This window comes from Eretmochelys imbricata, chromosome 17, assembly GCF_965152235.1.
Source record: "Eretmochelys imbricata isolate rEreImb1 chromosome 17, rEreImb1.hap1, whole genome shotgun sequence".
Classification (NCBI taxonomy): Eukaryota; Metazoa; Chordata; order Testudines; family Cheloniidae; genus Eretmochelys; species Eretmochelys imbricata.
The window spans coordinates 23,051,474-23,070,115 of NC_135588.1; the positions used below are offsets into that span (position 1 = coordinate 23,051,474).

Genomic DNA, 18,642 nt, shown 5'->3' on the forward strand with positions numbered 1-18,642 from the left:
AGATGACCTACTGATGCAATGAGACAGCAAGAAAGGCCACTGGGTGGGACGGCCCTCCCCTGCCAAATCTGCACAGATGTGTAGTTGTGGCCGAGTGGTTAAGGTGATGGACTAGAAATCCATTGGGGTAAGGGGATGCAGGCAGTGGTTTGAGCATTGGCCTGCTAAACCCAAGGTTGTGAGTTCAATCCTTGAGGGGGCCATTTAGGGATCTGGGGCAAAAATTGGGGCTTGATCTTGCTTTGAGCAGGGGGTTGGACTAGATGACCTCCTGAGGTCCCTTCCAACTCTGTGATTCTGTGTCTGTGTTTGCAGCACCTTCAAGTGCACCCTCTGGATGCCACAGAGGCACTTGGAGCTACAGGAGGAAACTGGCTGGGCTGGGGTCAGGCACGCTTTCTCCAGGGCTGTCCTGTGTACACAGGGATCAGCAATTCACTCCATCCATAGGGACAGATCAGACTCTCCCTGTATGCTGGCCCCTGCTGGAGGGCACAAGGCTCTGCCTCCTCCACACCACCTTTTCTGCATCCTTCTCCCTGCAGAGGAGCAGAAGTAAGGTATCCCTGTGCTACCAGAGCAAAGGAGTGAAGGGGTTGCTACTGTGAGAAGCCCTTTGCCTCTGCAACTCACAATGGTCCCAGAGCAGCTGATTTGTAAATGCAGCCTGCCTGCAAACCCAGGTGAACACAAAACACTCCCTTAGCCAGACAAGGCAATCACTTTCCTTACATTAAACTGAAATGGATACACTTGATCCTACAGAGCTGTGTTCCATTCAGACATGCATTCAAAGACATTCACATTAAAGTGGTTATGCAAATGGTTGGGGAAACGTTGCACTGCTTGTAATAAAGCTGGTTTTTAACCACTGAAGCTAAGGGTGGGTTACGTCTTGCCTTTTACTATTTTAGTGTAAGCAGAGTCAGGTTGAGCTCTACCCTGACATCTGGTGGCGAGTTGTGGAAAAGGACTTCAAGGGCTGATCTCGTTAGTATGAGCACACCCACCCTGCCTAGCATGATGGGGCTGCTTGCCAAAATGGTCACTTTGGCTGCTGTGGTATCCCCAGTCCCTTTGTTATTGGGGCAGGAGTAAAAAAGTGTTGTTATCCTGGTTATGTGAATCAAGGACAGTAGAACTATACCTGGCATTTTATGACGGAGGGACCTGCCCTCAACTAAATAGCACTCGCTAGGCAAGGGACATGGGTTCTAGAACCTAGTGAGTTGAGAGAAGGAGGGTATAGATATGTGTACTTGAGGTGGGTGCCTTCTGAGGGCCTAGAACACCAATTTCACTCTATCCTCTTTCCACTGTGTAATATCAGAGCTAATTTTGATCCTATTAGGAGTCTGGTTACAGGTTGCTGAACTGAATTCACTTTGGGCTAATATTGCACTAGTACTAAGGCTCCCTGCTATGAGCTGAAATCACTGAGTGCTGTTAAGCAGGAGGGGCCCTGAAGATATATTGGTGAGTGGCTAGTGGGATGTCTACTGGAGATGAGTGGCTTGCAAGACAGCTGGCTGAGCTCATGGTGAAGGCTGCAGCAGACCCCTGCAGAAAGGCAGGGAAGTCGGCCGTTGACAGGAGCAGTGGAGCATGTAAGGTGCCCCCATACTTCCCCCCTTTACCTACCAGGCTGGGAGGTAAACTCTGTAGATGAACTTTTGAACTCTGGGGCTGTGCTGGACTTTTGGGACTTTGGGTGACTTTTGGGTTGCTGGACTCAAGAACCAAAGGGAAGGGACACAGCCCAATCTGCTTGGGGGTGGGTCTTCTGGTTCATGGTTTGTGTTTATGAACCCTAGTTGTGGTATTTCCCCAACATAATGATGCATTGTTTCCCTCCGTTATTAAAAGGGTTTTTTCTGCTACACCCAGACTCTGTGCTTGCGAGAGGGGAAGTATTGCCTCTTAGAAGCACCCAGAGGGGTGGTATGTAATTGTCCCAGATCACTAAGTGGGGGTTTGAGCCAATTTTGTATTGTGTTATTGAAACAGAACCCCTAGATACTGAACCCGGCCCTTGTTGCTGCCAACTTTGATGGGCAGAAGGCTTACCTTAGTAACAAAATAAAATGGTCACACTGGTACTAAGGGTTCATTTGCAAATAGTTTATAAAGGGCTACTCAATTATTAACATATTCTATAAGCATGATATAGATATGAGCAGTCTGTGGTATAGATAGTAATACATACCACAATAAAAGGTGTTTTAGATGGTTATAAGGAACCTATTGACCAGTTGGACGTCATAACAACTGATCAACCATTTATTAAAACGTCTGGTAATCATGTGTTAGTCCTCTGTAACCTGTTTATAAATTTACTCATAAAGCATGACCAATAAGACTTGGTTTACTTACATATAAAATCAATCCTTAATTTAAAAATACACAAGTAACATGGGCTTTTAATAAAATAAAATGGGTTCTAAAAAGCTCCATTAAGACTGTATCTAAAGCAAATGTAAGTAGCTATTAGCTTCTATACTAGAGTGAAATCAACTAAAGGAAACTTTGGTCTAAATATTAGGGGAGAAAATCATAGAATATCAGGGTTGTAAGGGACCTCAGAAGGTCATCTAGTCCAATCCCCTGCTGAAAGCAGGATCAATCCCCAACTTTTGCCCCAGATCCCTAAATGGCCCCATCAAGGATTGAACTGACAACCCTGGGTTTAGTAGGCCAATGCTCAAACCACTGAGCCATCCCTCCCCTAATCCTGACAGCAAGATCTATAAGACTATGGTAAAATCTCTTAAGGGATGTGTTGGAAGCTCAACAACAAAATCCTTCAGAAATGCTTTCAAATAAATCCCAGGTAATATCAGAGAAATAGACTTGATGCTTAACATACAAACAGCACGGCTACTGCCTCCTTCACAGAGCCTAAAATACTCATTGCCGTGAAGAGGAAAATCCTCACATATACAAAGGTTCACCTTCCAACAGGAAATGCACCGTCACCCAACCCCAGAAGCTGGTTCTCTTTACATGGCTCCCAGTGGGCTGGTTCCATCATGGCTCAGGAGAAGTGGTTCCCTGTAGGACGTAGGGCTTGACCCCAGCTGGCAGTAATGGCTGTGTGTTAGGGGGAGTCCAGCAGCCACAAGCCACTGGTGGCTGATTAGCTAATAAGAGAGGAAGGGCCTGTGCTTCCTGCAGCATGCTCAATGCTACCCATGCCTGTGCAGCAGCCTGGGCTGTCTGTTGGCCATCTGCAAAAGGGCCTTGCTTTTTCCACCACAGCATATGGTTGCTGCCTCACTGCCCCTTGGCTGAGTCTCAGCTTCTCTCTGTTGATAGAGTAGCTCAAGCCTCCAGCCAGACTAGAAACTCTCCCCCTCTGGCGTAAATAAAAATCCCCAAATAAACAAACCTAAAGTACCCAGTCCCTCCCCTTGGTGCAATACCTTCCCCATCCCATCTGCAAGGGTTCTCAGCAGGACCTTCACTCCTCAGCTCTTGGCATGTCCATATGCTACCTCCAGGCAGCACCACAGATTCATAGAGCTGAAAGCCAGAAAGGACCACTGGATCATCTATGCTAACTTCCTGTACATCACAGGCCATTAACGTTCACCCAGTTACCTCTGTATTTTGCCCAGTAACTTGTGTTTGACTAAATCTTCCAGAAAGGCATCCTGCCTAGATCTGAAGACATTAAGAATCCACCTCTTCTCTTGAGAGTTTGTGCCAATGATTAATCACCCTCACGGCTAGAAATCTGTGCCTTATTTCTAATCTGAATTCGTCTGGTTTCAACTTCCAGACATTGGTTTTTGTTCTGCCTTTCTCCACTGGATTAAAGAGCCCTTTCAAACCTGGGATTTTCTCTCCATGAAGAAACGGATACACTGTGACCCAGTCACCTCTCAGTCTTCTTTTGGATAAACTGAACAGATGGAGTTCTTTGCGTCTCTCGCTGTAAGGCATTTTTGCCAGCCCTCAAATAATTTTTGTGGTTCTTTTCCACACCTCCCCAATTTCTCAACATTCTTTCTAAAAGGTGGACACCAGGACTGGTAGACACTATTCCAGTACTGGTCTCAGCAGTGCCATATACAGAGGTAAAATACTCCCCTGTTCTTGCGCCCTATTTCCCTGTTTATACATCTGTGGGTCCCATCAGCCCCTTTTCCCACAGAATCGCACTGGGAGCTCATGCTAAGTTACTTCTCCACTATGACCACTAAATCCTTTTCAGAGTCACTGCTTTCCAGGATACAATCCCCCATCTGTAGATGTGTCCTGCATTCCTTCTTCCTACAAGTATGGCCTTGCATTTGGCTGTATTAAAATGCATTTTGTTTGAAAGGACCCAGTTTCCCAAGCAATCCTGATCACTCTGTATGACTGTCCTGTCCTAATCATTATTAATCACTGCACCAATCTTTGTATCATCTGCAAATTTTATCAGCAGTGACTTATATTTACTTCCAGATCATTGAGGAAAATGCTGAACAGCATCAGGTCTAGTATTCGCAAAAAGAAAAGGAGTACTTGTGGCACCTTAGAGACGAACAAATTTATTTGAGCATAAGTTTTCGTGAGCTACAGCTCACTTCATCGGATGGATCCAACTAGAAATACGTCCATTTGATAATGATTCCCCATTGAAACCTACTTTTTGAGATTTGTCACTTAGCCAGTTCTTAGTCCCTTTAACATGTGTTCTGTTGACACTGTATAATGCTAAATTTTTAATCAGAATAGTGCTGAATTTTAATCAGAACTAAGTCGAACACCTTACAAAAGTCTAAGTATATTAAATCTATACCGTTACCTTTATCAACCAAACTTGTATTCTCATCAAAGATTAAAATCAGGTTTGTTTGCATGATAATAATTTTATTCCTATCCTGAATCCTTTTTTTTATTGAGTTCTGTATTAGCTTTGCCATTGTTTTGCCCGAGATTTATGGCAGGTTAACGAGCCTATAGTTCCCACATTCTGCTTTGACTATTTGCACTCTGCCAGTCTTCTGGAATTTCCCCAGTATTCCAAGATTTATTTAAAATTAACATTAGCAGGTAAAAGATCTCCTCAGCCAACTCTTTTAGGACTCTTGGGTGCAAGTTCTCTGGGCTTGCTGATTTAAAAATGTTTATACAGAGTAGATGTTGTTTAACATTTTCATTAGTTACTAAGGGACTGGAAAGTACTTCATCACCATCATGTGATACAATCACATCATCCTGCTTCTTTTCCAAACCAGAACACAAAATGTATTTAACTTCTGCTTTTTCTACATTATTATTATTAACTATTTGCCATTTCCATCTCATAGTGGACCTATATCATTGCTAGGATTTCTTTTGTTATCAATATATTTTAAAAACACCTTTTTATTGTCAGCCCTGTCAACAATGGATATTTCCCTGATGTCTTTAGATTCCCTTATCAATTTTCTACTCTTCATAACTTCTAATTTATATTGATTGCTATCTCTTGCCCCTTTATTTCTATTTGTTATATGTTTCTCTTTTTTTATTTCTAATTGCTGACTTCACTTTTCCACTGAACCAGGATGTGCTTTTAGCCAAAGTTGTCATCTTTCATGATTATGGAATCATGGCTTTTTGACCATCAAATAAACTCTTCATTCATATTTTTCTGTCTAAATTTTTCCTCTAAATCAATTTCACTCATAATTTCCCTCAGCTTTGGGAAAATAACTCTTCTGAAGCACCAGGTGTGTGGCTGGGACTGTCCTCTGTTTAAATATTTAATGTAATTAGTTCATGATCAGTGGTTCCTAGGAAACCAGCAACTTTCAGTCCAGTGATTAATTTATCTTTATCTGACATAATGCACTCCAAAACAGAATTTGTAATTTTTGAAACTCTGACGATGTTTTGTAACGAGCCTGATGAAGGGGTATTCTGAATCAGAGCAATAAAGAGGTGCGGGGGAAATCTAGAGGCCAAATGATTTTTTATCTCAATCAGTTGGGGGCAAAGTAGAAATCAGTTAAGTGGCAAATAATCAGAAGTAAATCAAAGTTATTTGTTTTAGCAGGAAGAAGTTACTCACCTTGTGCAGTAACAATGGTTCTTTGAGATATGTGTCCCTATGGGTGCTCCACTGTAAGTGTGTCTGTGCCCCGCACTGCTGATCAGAGAATTTCAATAGCAGCGTGTCCCGCCCGCACAGCTCCCCATATGCCACAAGGTTAGTCAGTGTGTGCAGGCATTCAGTTCCTTCTCTACCACAGAGTCAACCACTGAAACTCCGAAGTAGAGGGGAGGAGGATGGGTTGTGGAGCACCCACAGGGACACACATCTCAAAGAACCATCGTTACTGCACAAGGTGAGTAACTTCTTCTTCTTTGAGTAGTGTCCCTATGGGTGCTCCACTGTAGGTGATTCCTGAGCAGTACCCACCAATGGAGGCTGGGACTTCAGAGTCAAGTCTGATCTGGACGACAATACTGTCGCACCAAATTTGGCATCTGAAGCCGAATCCCCCAGGATGGCATGGTGCTCTGCAAAGGTATGCACAGATGTCCAGGTAACTGTTCTGCAGATTTCTGATATATGGATACCCTTGGAGAAGGCAATGGGTGAGGAGAGCAGCCTCATGGAATGTGTGCATACTGAAGGTGGGGGTGCTAAATTACACAATTGGTAACAGAGTTTAATACACTCAGAGACCCACTTTGAGAGCTTCTGAGCTGAGATTGCTGTACCTTTTGACCTATCTGCAATGGAGAGGAAGAGTCTTGGAGATTTTCTAAAAGTCATTGTCCTGTCCAAATAGAAGGCCAAGGCTCTTCTCACGTCAAGTGTATGTATGATGGTGTCCATGTTATCCTTATGAGGTTTGGGATGAAATTCATAGATTCATAGATATTAAGGTCAGAAGGGACCATTACGATCATCTAGTCTGACCTTCTGCACAATGCAGGCCACAGAATCTCACCCACCCACTCCTGTGATAAACCTCTTACCTATGTCTGAGTTATTGAAGTCCTCAAATCATGGTTTAAAGACTTCAAGGAGCCCGTGCCCCATGCTACAGAGGAAGGTGAAAAACCTCCAGGGCCTCTTCCAATCTGCCCTGGAGGAAAATTCCTTCCCGACCCCAAATATGGCGATCAGCTGAATCCTGTTAGCATATGGGCGAGATTCACTAGCCACATACCCAGGAAAGAATTCTCTGTAGTAACTCAGATCCCACCCCATCTAACATCCCATCACAGGCCATTGGGCCTATTTACCATGAATAATTAAAGATCAATTAATTGCCAAAATGATTATCCCATCATACCATCTCCTCCATAAACTTATCAAGTTTAATCTTAAAGCCAGATAGGTCTTTTGCCCCCACTGCTTCCCTTGGAAGGCTATTCCAAAACTTCACTCCTCTGATGGTTAGAAACCTTTGTCTAATTTCAGTCTAAACTTCCTGATGACCAGTTTATATCTATTTGTTCTTATGTCCACATTGGTACTGAGTTTAAACAATTCCTCTCTCTCTCTGGTATTTATCCCTCTGATATATTTATAGAGAGCAATCATATCTCCCCTCAGCCTTCTTTTGGTTAGGCTAAACAAGCCAAGCTTCTTGAGTCTCCTTTCATAAGACAGGTTTTGCATTCCTCGGATCATCCTAGTAGCCCTTCTCTGCACCTGTTCCAGTTTGAATTCATCCTTCTTAAACATGGGAGACCAGAACTGCACACAGTATTCCAGGTGAGGTCTCACTAGTGCCTTGTATAAGGGTACTAAAACCTCCTTATCTCTACTGGAAATACCTCGCCTAATGCATCCCAAGACCGCATTAGCTTTTTTCACGGCCATATCACATTGGTGGCTCATAGTCATCCTGTGATCAAGCAATACTCCAAGGTCCTTCTCCTCCTCCATTACTTCTAATTGATGCATCCCCAGCTTATAACATAAACACCACCCTATACCTACTGACCGCTATTCCCACCTACATGCCTCCAGCTTTCACCCAGACCACACCACACGATCCATTGTCTACAGCCAAGCTCTACAATACAATCGCATTGGCTCCAACCCCTCAGACAGAGACAAATGCCTACAAGATCTCTATCAAGCATTCTTACAACTACAATTCCCACCGGCTGAAGTGAAGAAACAGATTTACAGAGCCAGAAGAGTACCCAGAAGTCACCTACTACAGGACAGGCCCAACAAAGAAAATAACAGAACACCACTAGCCATCACCTTCAACCCCCAACTAAAACCTCTCCAACGCATCATCAAAGATCTACAACCTATCCTGAAGGATGACCCACCACTCTCACAAATCTTGGGAGACAGGCCAGTCCTTGCCTACAGACAGCTCCCCAACCTGAAGCAAATACTCACCAGCAACCACACAACAGAACCACTAACCCAGGAACCTATCCTTGCAACAAAACCCGTTGCCAACTGTGCCCACATATCTATTCAGGGGACACCATCATAGGGCCTAATCACATCAGCCACACTATAAGAGGTTTGTTCACCTACACAGCTACCAATGTGATATATGCCATCATGTGCCAGCAATGCCCCTCTGCCATGTGCATTGGTCAAACTGGACAGTCTCTACGTAAAAGAATAAATGGACACAAATCAGATGTCAAGAATAATAACATTCATAAACCAGTCGGAGAACACTTCAATCTCTCTGGTCACTCGATTTCTGACCTAAAAGTGGCTATTCTTCAACAAAAAGACTTCAGAAACAGACTCCAACGAGAGACTGCTGAATTGGAATTAATTTGCAAATTGGATACAGTTAACTTAGTCTTGAATAGAGACTGGGAGTGGTTGAGTCATTACGCAAAGTAAAACTATTTCCCCTTGTTTATCCTCCCCCCCCCCGCCACTGTTCCTCAGACGTTCTTGTTAACTGCTGGAAATGGCCCACCTTGATTATCACTACAAAGGGTTTTCTCCCCCGTCCCATATACTCTCCTGCTGGTAATAGCTCATCTTAAGTGACAGGTTTCAGAGTAACAGCCGTGCTAGTCTGTATTCGCAAAAAGAAAAGGAGTACTTGTGGCACCTTAGAGACTAACCAATTTATTTGAGCATAAGCTTTCGTGAGCTACAGCTCACTTCATCGGATGCATACTTCCACAGTATGCATCCGATGAAGTGAGCTGGTTAGTCTCTAAGGTGCCACAAGTACTCCTTTTCTTTTTGCGAATACAGACTAACATGGCTGCTACTCTGAAACCAGCTTATAACTAAACTTCTTGTTATTAATCCCTAAATGCATGACCTTACACTTCTCACTATTAAATTTCATCCTATTACTATTACTCCAGTTTACAAGGTCATCCAGATCTTCCTGTATGATATCCCGGTCTCTCTCTAAATTGGCAATACCTCCCAGCTTTGTATCATCCGCAAACTTTATTAGCACACTCCCACTTTTTGTGCTGAGGTCAGTAATAAAAAGATTAAATAAGATTGGTCCCAAAACCGATCCCTGAGGAACTCCACTGGTAACCTCCCTCCAGCCTGACAGTTCACCTTTCAGTATGACCTGCTGTAGTCTCCCTTTTAACCAATTCCTTATCCACCTTTCAATTTTCATATTGATCCCCATCTTTTCCAATTTAACTAATAATTCCCCATGTGGCACAGTATCAAATGCCTTACGAAATCTAGGTAAATTAGATCCACTGCGTTTCCTTTGTCTAAAAAATCTGTTACTTTCTCAAAGAAGGAGATCAGGTTGGTTTGGTACGATCTACCTTTTGTAAAACCATGTTGTATTTTGTCCCATTTACCATTGACCTCAATGTCCTTAACTACTTTCTCCTTCAAAATTTTTTCCAAGACCTTGCATACTACAGATGTCAAACTAACAGGCCTGTAGTTACCTGGATCACGTTTTTTCGCTTTCTTAAAAATAGGAACTATGTTAGCAATTCTCCAGTCATACGGTACAACCCCTGAGTTTACAGATTCATTAAAAATTCTTGCTAATGGGCTTGCAATTTCATGTGCCAGTTCCTTTAATATTCTTGAATGAAGATTATCTGGGCCCCCCGATTTAGTCCCATTAAGCTGTTTGAGTTTCGCTTCTACCTTAGATATGGTAATATCTATCTCCATATCCTCATTCCCATTTGTCATGCTACCATTATCCCTAAGATCCTCATTAGCCTTATTAAAGACTGAGGCAAAGTATTTGTTTAGATCTTGGGCCATGCCTAGATTATCCTTAACCTCCACTCCATCCTCAGTGTTTAGCGGTCTCACTTCTTCTTTCTTTTTTTTTCTTCTTATTTATATGGCTATAGAACCTTTTACTATTGGTTTTAACTCCCTTTGCAAGGTCCAACTCTACTTGACTTTTAGCCTGTCTCACTTTATCCCTACATGTTCTGTCCTCAATAAGGCGGCTTTCCTTGCTGATCCCTCCCATCTTCCACTCCCTGTATGCTTTCTGCTTTTTCTTAATCACTTCTCTGAGATGCTTGCTGATCAAGCTTGGGCTACAACTCCTGCCGATGAAGTTTTTTCCCTTTCTTGGGATGCAGGCTTCCAATAGCTTCTGCAGCTTTGACTTAAAGTAATCCCAGGCCTCCTCTGCCTTTAGATCCATAAGTTCTTCAGTCCAATCCACTTCCCTAACTAATTTCCTTAATTTTTGGAAGTCAGCCCTTTTGAAATCAAAAACCCTAGTTGCAGATTTATTTTTGTTTGTCCTTCCTTTCAGTTTGAACTGAATTAGCTCATGATCACTTGAACCAAGGTTGTCCCCTACAACCATTTCATCTATGAGGTCCTCACTGCTCACCAAAACCAAATCTAAAATGTATCCCCTATAGTCGGTTCAGCAACTACTTGATGAAGGAATCCATCAGCTATCGCATCTGGGAAAATCTGAGCCCTATTATTATTACTAGCACTCGTCCTCCAGTCTATTAGTATTTACTTCATTAAAAACTTTAAAGAGGGCTCTATCCATATCCAAATTAGATCCCGGCGGTCTATAGCACACCCCAAGCACTATCACGGGGGGAGGGGGCTCTAGTAGTTTTCTTCCCCAATATGATTTTTGCCCAGACGGACTCTGTTTTATCCATTCCATCGCTTCTTATTTCTTTACATTCTACCTCATCATTGATAGACAATGCTACTCCACCACCTTTACCTTTATTTCGGTCTTTCTTAAACAGCACATACCCTTCAATACCCATACTCCAGTCATGACTACTATTCCACCCTGTTTCTGTTCTCCCTAGAATATCTGGTTTCACTTCCTGCACCGGTAGCTCTAGTTCCTCCATTTTATTACCTAGGCTTCTCACATTGGTGTACAAACATCTTAATTTTTGCTGTTTGGCCTCGCTCACATTCTGTACCCAATTAGGCACGGTCATTCTACAGCCAGTATGACCTATTAGACTGGTATCTACACTGCCCTTCCTCCTTATGTCCATTCTCCTACCCACAGCTGTATCCTTTCTTACTTTGTTTTCTTCCCTCTCAATGCATCTCCCAACCATCTCCCCCAAATTCCTACTTTAAAGCTCTCTTAATCACTTGTGCCAGCCTCCATCCTAGAATTCTATTTCCTTCCCTACTCAGATGAAGTCCATCCTGAGACAACTGTCCTCTGTCCATGAACGCCTCCCAGTGGCCATACATCCCAACGCCCACCTTATACCACCACTGCCTAAGCCATCTATTGATAGTCATAATCTTGTCACACCTTTGTTGCCCTTCTCTAGGAACAGGCAGAATCCCACTAAAGATCGCTTGAGCCTCGATTTCCTTAAGCGTCTTCCCCAGCCTAGCATAGTCTCCCTTGATACGTTCCAGCGAGAATCTACCAGTATCATTTGTTCCCACATGAAGGATAATTAGGGGATTCTTTCCCGCTCCCTTTAGGATCCTTTTCAACCTCAGGTTTACATCCCGTATTGTTGGAGACCCCAGGGTATGGCCACTAGTTAAGTCGAGGGGATGGAAGGCCATAAGGGTCGAGGAAGTGTTTATTGGGTAACGCACACCGGGCAACGAACCCCTGCTGTTGTTTTGTCTCTGGGCACTGGGCGCCAGCAACAGCTTTTGGAACCCAACGTGGGGCGTGAGGCTGCAATTTAGCCTTGCCCGGATCCCTTCCGGTGGTCGAGGATTGCAGCGACAACCAACGCCCAGCGCGCACCGGTGAGTTCATCGGGGGCCTCGGAGGAGACGCAGTTTGATTGACCCCAGAGGGCACAACGGTGCCACGCACTCACATAGTGGAGAAGTACCGAGGGTGACGGTGGGAGAAACCGGTCCTTCAGATAAGGTAGGAACTTTGTGAAATCCAGATTGTGCTCTCTGTTTGAACTTAGGGACGCCCTGTAGGTATGGGACAGGAACAGAGCACGGAAGATAGGGTACAGTGCACGCCCCTAGAGTGTATTTTTGTAAACTGAAAGGTATTTGGATCAGATCCAATGACTAAGGGTAAACTGAAGTGATTTTGTACGGTTGACTGGCCTCAGTACCAATTAGAGGACCAGAAACAGTGGCTTCCCGGAGGATCACTAAATCATAATATAATCCTCCAGTTACTCCTGTTCTGTCAGCGAACGGGGCAGTGAAATAAGCATTCGTATGCTTACTTGTTTATGACCTTGTGGTCTCGTACTGATATTTTACAACGCTGTAATTTAACCCCGATTGTCCAGGTAGCAATTAATGTCAGTCCCCGGACCCCCACCCCAAATGTAATGGCAGATCCGGTGTCTCCTTTGGCCCTTACACCCATACAGAGTGAGGCTCCTTCGGCCCCTACACCCACATAGAGCAAGGCTCAGAGTAAGATTCCTAGTGAAGCTCATAGTGAGGTTCGAGCTCCATTTGCTGGACTATACCCGTTACTTACCGAGACTAAAATCGCCCATAATGCAATAGAAAGAACAAGCTCTTACCATGCAGGTCTATACTCATGCACCTTTTAATCCTATGAACCTGGCCGCTTGCAAACCACAGGCTGGAAAATTTTCTATCAACCCAAGCAAGTTTGTATCGGTTTTTGAGGGATGTCTTAGCAGCTATAAGCCAGACTAAAATAATTGTATTGTCCTTCTGCAAACATTATTAACTAAGGTTAAACAAGAACAGGTCATAGCTAAAACAAGAAAGAAAGCAAAAAGGTGATATAACCAGAACCGTAACAATGTCCCAATCCCAGATAATCAGGTTCCCATAAAGGATCCTAGGTGGGACCCAAATGACAATCAGGCTATAACCCACCTCACCTCCTATAAGAAGCTGCTATTGTATGAACTCCGTCACGCAGCTGTCAGACAGAATAATTGGACTAAAGCATATGAGGTAGTGCAGGATCCAAAGAAAAGCCCTGAAGCCTTTTTACAACAACATTCAGGACACGATCCGACAGTATACCAATGCAAATCCTAATGATCCTCAGGCTGAGGCAATTATTAAAGAAGTATTTACAAGCAGGGCAGCCCCCGACATTAAGAAAAAGCTACAGAAAAAAAAGGATTTGATGGGTATGACAATGGCACAGATTTTAGAAGCAGCAGATCAAGTGTATAGTTTAAGAGAAGTGAAGAAAGAAAAGAAGCAAGTAAAATTGATGGTAGCGGCGGTGCAGGCAAGCACAAAAAAAAGTAAACAAAAAAAAAAAGGGGGCCGTGGACACGGATGTCCAGGCCCGCTAAAAAAACAACTGGGGCACAATCAGTGTGCCCTGTGTCGGCAAGAGGGACACTGAAAAAATAACTGCCCAAACAAAAAGAAAAGGGGGTACCTCTATAATGGCAATAAAAAAACAGAAATAGGGGTGTCAGGGAAGATGGATCATCCTACCCCCGGAACCCCAAGTAAAAAGGCAGGTGAAAAATGAAAAAATAGATTTTTTTTAGTGAACTCTGGAGTGGCACAAACTGCTGTGAATTAACCCCTTTAGTTGCCAGTAGCAGACTCCCTCACTGTAATGGGCGCCACAGGCAAAGATACCAAGCAAAGCTCTTAGAAAACCCCGAGGTCACGCTGCAGCCTTGTCCATCCCTTAACCCTGCCACCCTCTTACCAAAAACTGAGAAAAAGAAACGTAACTGTTTGAAGATCATAGATGCCCAATATTCTAGCCGCCCGGACTTAAAGGATGTGCCCCTCCCAAATGCAAATTATAAGTGGTACACTGATGGTAGCAGCATGGTAATAGATGGGGAAAGAAGGGCGGGTTATGCTATTGTGACCCTCAATGACACCGTGAAAGCTAAAAGTTTGCCCGCTGGAACCTCTGCCCAGTTGGCTGAGCTAGTGGCCCTGACCCGTGCACTCAAACTGTCCAAAGAAAAACAGGTCAATATTTTCACTAATTCCAAATATGCTTTTGGTGTGCTGCATGCCCATGTTGGTCTATGAAAACAAAGAAAAATGCTGACAGCCCAAGGTTCCCCAGTCAAGTACGGGCCCCAAATTCTCTGGCTTCTAAAGGCAGTGCAACTCCCCTTGGAAGTGGCAGTGGTACACTGTAAGGCCCATCAGAGGGAGGATCAAGATGTAACCAGGGGTAATGCCAGGGCAGATAAAAAGGCAATGTACGCTGCCACCCTGATGTCCCCTCAGACTGAGAACACCTGTATGCATGCCCTTATCCCAACAGTGGGGGAGCTCCCAACTCCTCAGTATTCTGGGAAGGAAAAACAGCTAGCTGACAAACTTGGTCTCCAGGAAAAGGAGGGATGGCTTCATTCCCTGGAAGGGAAAGACCAAAGGGCCTAATTCTGCCAGTATTACAGAAACTACATGAAACCACTCATGCTGGCAGAAAGGCACTTATCCAACTAATGGGAAAGTACTTTATAACCTCCAGACTCAGACCCCTGGCTGTCCAGGTACAGGCGGAATGCCTAGTCTGTCAAAAGAATAACCCCCGACCAAAACACCCAGTGCCACCAGCAGCCCTGGAACCCACTCCAGGCCCCGGACGGGTGTGGCAAATAAACTTGACTAAGTTTCCCCGGACCCAAGAGTTCAAGTATCTCCTTGTCATAGTGGATAGATTCAGCGGATGGTCGGAAGGCTTTCCATGTCGCAACTGCACTGCCAGGACAGTGGCCCTCAAGTTTGTTAAGAAGATCATTCCTCGCTTTGGACTTCCCCAGTGAATGGAATCTGACATTGGAACACACTTCACGTCAAAAATCATTCAAAGCATCTCACATGCCTTACAGATTGCCTGGAAACTCCATACACCCTGGAAACCGCAAGCCACTGGGGTAGTGGAGCGGACCAATCAAACCCTTAAGCAACATCTTTCAAAAGTATGCCAGGAGGCCTCCCTACGGTGGCCTGATGCCCTGCCCCTAGTTCTGCTCCGCATCCGTGCTCTCCCAAAGGGTAGATTAGGGCTCAGTCCCTTTGAAATTATGTTTAAAAGGGCATGGTCTATGAATGGTACACCGGTTGTGTCAGGGGAAAAGTGGAAATTGGGAAATGGGTTTCTGTCTCAGTATATGTGTTCCCTGTCTGCTGTTCTTTTGTCTCTTCTCAGGTATACTAAGGATTCCCAGCCTCTACCCTTGGACTCGCCCATCCATTCCCTGCAGCCTGGTGACTCAGTGCTCGTACGTACCTGGAAAGACGAGCCCCTCCAGGAAAAGTGGAAGGGACCCTATACTGTCCTGCTTGTCTCCCACACGGCAGCAAAGGTCGAGGGACACAAGAATTGGATTCATCCTACCCGGCTAAAGGCGGTGTCAATCCCCCCGCCCCCGGCTGAAAGGTGAACCGTGCATTCAGCCCCCTCCACTGAGGATCTTGAACTAAAATTACTATTTAAATGGCAGCCCACCGGGAAGGCAGAAAAATAGATGACAGGGTATATTTTATTCCCCCTCTTGGCTGTGTGCCTAACCGGTACTGCTGTTTCAGGCACTGTACCCGTAAATACCTGGCTGGCACTGGCCCAGAGTGCAGTGAATGCAATGTCGTTCTCAGAGAACCTTATTCTCAGAGACTTAGCCCTGGTCTACACTAGGACTTTAGGTCGAATTTAGCAGTGTTAAATCGATGTAAACCTGCACCCGTCCACACGATGAAGCCCTTTATTTCGACTTAAAGGGCTCTTAAAATCGATTTCCTTACTCCACCCCTGACAAGTGGATTAGCGCTTAAATCGGCCTTGCCGGGTCGAATTTGGGGTACTGTGGACACAATTCGACAGTATTGGCCTCCAGGAGCTATCCCAGAGTGCTCCATTGTGACTGCTCTGGACAGCACTCTCAACTCAGATGCATGATTGTCTGCCGTTGCTCTGATGCAGGGAGGGGTGACTGACGACATGGCTTACAGGGTTGGTTTACAGGGAGTTAAAATCAACAAAGGGGGTGGCTTTACATCAAGGAGTATTTCAGGCAGGACTTCACGGAGGGTTCCAATAAGAAATGGTGCACCTAAGTTATTGTTCTTATTGGAACAAGGAGGTTAGTCTGGCCTCTGATTGATACATGGCTAGATTTACCTCGCTGCACCTTCTCTGTGAGTGACTGCAGTGTGACCTAGAGGAATGAGTCCCCTAGACGGGGGGGGGGGGTGTTTGCAAATGAGTACAAAACAAATCTGGTCTATTTCTTGTTTTGATACACTCCATCTATCTTTTACATCTTTGGCTGGCAGCAGACGGTGCAGAAGGACTGCATGCCATCCACATCTTATGGCTGCTCGGCAGAATATGGTACAATAGGACTGCTAGCCATCCTCATCTCTTGCCTGCCCGGCAGAAGATGATGCAATAGGACTGCTAGCAATCCGTATTGCCTGCCTGCTCACCATAAGATGGGTCAATAGGACTGACTGCAGGGACTAAAGAGAATGACCTGGTCAAGTCACTCCAAATTTAATCCCTGCGTCCATGTCTGCCCAGGCGCTCCTGATCGACCTCACACAGGCGACCAGGAGCACCTCGGACATGACAATGACGGCTACCAGTCCTATTGCACTGTCTGCTGCCACAAGGCAATGGGTTGCTGCTGCTGTGTAGCAATGCAGTACCATGTCTGCCAGCGCCCAGGAGACATACGGTGACGGTTACCTGAGCGGGCTCCATGCTTGCCGTGGTATGGCGTCTGCACAGGTAACTCAGGAAAAAAGGCGTGAAACGATTGTCTGCCCTTGCTTTCACGGAGGGAGGGAGGGAACGGGGGCCTGACGATATGTACCCAGAACCACCCACGACAATGTTTCAGCCCCATCAGGCATTGGGATCTCAACCCAGAATTCCAGTGGGCAGCGGAGACTGCGGGAACTGTGGGGTAGCTACCCACAGTGCAACGCTCCAGAAGTCGACGCGAGGCTCGGTACTGTGGAAGCGCTCCGCCGAGTTAATGCACTTAGAGCATTTTCTGTGGGGACGCACACACTTGAATATATAAAACCGATTTCTAAAAAAACGACTTCTATAAATTCAACCTAATTTCGTAGTGTAAACATACCCTAAGGCAGCAGCTCTGGCCTTTTCCTTAGTTGGTATTCCTGGGCTTGTGGTGCATAATTATCACTCAGTAAAGCACCTTGCCTGCACGGTGGCAAAGGCCATTAATTTAACCTCAACCGTCCTGGCCCAACTCTCACGTGAGTTAGGGGAAGTACATCAGGGTATGCTACAGAACAGGCTGGCTGTGAATTATTTGCTTCTACGCCACAGTCACCTATGCCAGGAGTTTGCAGGCATGTGTTGCTTTAATATAACAGATGCAGGGCCATCCGTAAAAGCCAATTTACAACGCCTACAGCAGCTGGCAAAGGGCATTTATCAGCAAACTGGGGAGGATTGGCTAGGCTCTTTATTCGCTGGTTGGGGCCTTTCCCCGTGGCTAAGTGGGTTGTTTAGCCTATTATTTAAGCTTTTTTTTCCTGTATTAATTATGTTATGTTTGCTGTGTTGTATGTGGTCCTGTGTAAAGATGCTTGTTTTGCATAGCTTTAAAAATTTTAATTGTATGCATAGCCCGCTAGTAAGCAAATAAAAATGAGAAGACTCAAGAAACAAAAATGAGTATTCCCAAAGGAGGGAATTGTTGGAGACCCCAAGGTATGGCCACTAGTTAAGTCGAGGGGATGGAAGGCCATAAGGGTCGAGGAAGTCTCCCTGCTGTAGGCCTAAGGGCTTCTTTTCAACCCCCCTTAATAGAACTCAGGCCTGGCTGGTTTGAGTAAGCTCTTTTGCTCTTAAAAAAATGTTGCAGTTGTAAATAATGCCTTATAGTGTAAGGTTTGCTGACGCCAAGTTAAAGATAACAGGAATCATAGAATCATAAAATCATAGAATATCAGGGTTGGAAGGGACCTCAGAAGGTCATCTAGTCCAACCCCCTGCTCAAAAGCAGGACCCATCCCCAATTAAATCATCCCAGCCAGGGCTTTGTCAAGCCTGACCTTAAAAACTTCTAAGGAAGGAGATTCCACCACCTCCCTAGGCAACGCATTCCAGTGTTTCACCACCCTTCCAGTGAAAAAGTTTTTCCTAATATCCAACCTAAAGCTCCCCACTGCAACTTGAGACCATTACTCCTTGTCCTGTCCTCTTCCACCACTGAGAATAGTCTAGAACCATCCTCTCTGGAACCACCTCTCAGGTAGTTGAAAGCAGCTATCAAATCCCCCCTCATTCTTCTCTT

General features: G+C 44.9%; 1 protein-coding gene across 1 annotated transcript in view; it reads right to left on the reverse strand.

Annotated features, from left to right (window-relative positions):
• The window catches only part of TSPOAP1 (TSPO associated protein 1), a 231,866-nt gene that overhangs the window by 28,608 nt on the left and 184,616 nt on the right, over positions 1 to 18,642 (reverse strand). The window lies entirely within an intron of this gene.